The sequence below is a fragment of the Petaurus breviceps genome, unplaced genomic scaffold, assembly GCF_028583685.1.
Source record: "Petaurus breviceps papuanus isolate PSGF00001 unplaced genomic scaffold, PetGlider_PUasm1.0 90847, whole genome shotgun sequence".
NCBI classification, from domain to species: Eukaryota; Metazoa; Chordata; class Mammalia; order Diprotodontia; family Petauridae; genus Petaurus; species Petaurus breviceps.
Genome location: NW_027187360.1, coordinates 2,038,469 through 2,040,217, shown reverse-complemented (window position 1 = coordinate 2,040,217; position 1,749 = coordinate 2,038,469). Strand labels below are relative to the sequence as shown.

At 43.3% G+C, this 1,749-nt stretch overlaps 1 pseudogene; it reads right to left on the bottom strand.

Moving 5' to 3' along the window:
• The window catches only part of LOC138149334 (deoxyhypusine hydroxylase pseudogene), a 29,542-nt pseudogene extending 28,060 nt beyond the window's left edge, over positions 1-1,482 (bottom strand).
• Between the last annotated feature and the right edge of the window lie 267 nt (positions 1,483-1,749).

Here is a 1,749-nt window from a genome sequence, read left to right as displayed (position 1 = left end):
TCCAGCTACAAAGAAAACAGGGGAAATGAAACCTCCGTGTCCAGATGAGAAAACGATTCACACGCAGGGGAACCCAAACTATGGGGAGTCCCACCCAGTTTTCTCTTGCCCTAGCTCCTCCTTAAGAAGGAAGGGTGTGCCTACATGAGCGATAACTAACTAAATAAATAGATGAAGTACTAGCCAGTTTCGGTCTTAGGGGTGTTATTATTATTTTTTAAATAAGCCCTTTCTTCACCTGCTAAGTGGCCACCAAAGCGCCCTAATCTCCCAGGCTGCGTCCGTTCCTATAGTCATTTACCCTTTTGGAAGACGCTGGAGCCGGCTCTCAAAGTCCTTGCCGGTGTCAGTCAAAAGCCAAGATAAACAGTGCCAAATGTCAGACAAACATGGGATCTGTTTCATAAGTGACTGCTCTGTCCAAATAGTTTGCATAATTGCAAGGCAAGAGGAACATCACAAAGGAAAATTAACTTGGGCTCCCTGCAGTTTATGAAACAGCTGCCCCAAAGGGAGGGGAGCAGGCTGATCTCTGGCACTTTCCCCTGGCCCTCCTGCACTGGGGAGGGAGGAGGTGGGGTGCTTCCATGCACCCCTGGGGCTTTCTGCTTATTATAGCACCTCAGTGTATAATGGCTTGGGTTCAGAACTTGGGCCTTATCAGAAGTGTAAAACCAATTTACAGGCTATTACTCGGTAGGCCTGGGTTCTGGTCTCAATCAATCAACAAGAACTTATTAAACAGTACTACACTCCAGGTACTGTGCTGGGAGCCTGGGTACAAGGATGAAAGTAAAGAACAGGCCCATTTGGTCTTGTCTGGGGAGGTGAAGGTGCGGGGCAGACAATTTGGTCAAAGCAAATGGTGGAGGCTCAGGGGTTTTATTCTGAGACAGATAAAGAGATCTAAATGTGCCAGTCTAGAGTGAGCGAACACCATGCACTTCTGAATACTCTAAGTCAGAGAAGCCCAAGCCCTGAGATTGGTGTTCGCAGTCAGGGCCCATTGTCAGAGGTACTCCCCAGTCACTCTAGCTGTCCCTAGCTGCATAAGTAGCTGTTTGGGGGATTGTCTTCAATGATCTTTAGGGTCTTTCCCAGCTTTTCTAGTCTATGTTCAATTCAACTTAACCATCATTTAAGAGTCTACTCCAGGAAAGGTACAGGGTACACAGTTACAAATATATGATCAGAAAAGGAGGGCAGTGGGTCACATGCCAGATGAGAGCTACATGGGTGTAGCTGTTTTTTAGATTTTTTTTGTTTTATATTACTTTCATTTCCAAATACATCCTTCCCTTATTCCTTCTCTCCTGAGATCCATCTTTTATAGCAAGAACAAGAAAAAAAAGAAGAAAAAAAAGCTCTAAAAAATTGACCAACACATCAATTGAATCTGGTGGGGTATGCAATGTTTCACATCCATAGTCCCTCACTTTTGCCAAGAAGGAGAGACATGAATTTTTCCTTCTTTGGGAACATGTTTGCTAATTATAGTTTCACAGTCCAGTTCCTCTGAGAGCTTCTTTTTTCTTTCTGTTATAATTCTTTCCATTTCCTTTGTCATTGAGTGTATAGCATTTTTCCTGGTTCTGCTTATTTCATCTTACCTCACTTAATGTGAGTCTTCCTATGATCCTCTGCAATTTTCATAATTATCATTTTTTAGAAGTGGACACATTACACTATATTCTTATGCCACAATTTATTTAGTCGTTCCCCAGTCAATGGGTTCTACTCTGTTTCCAG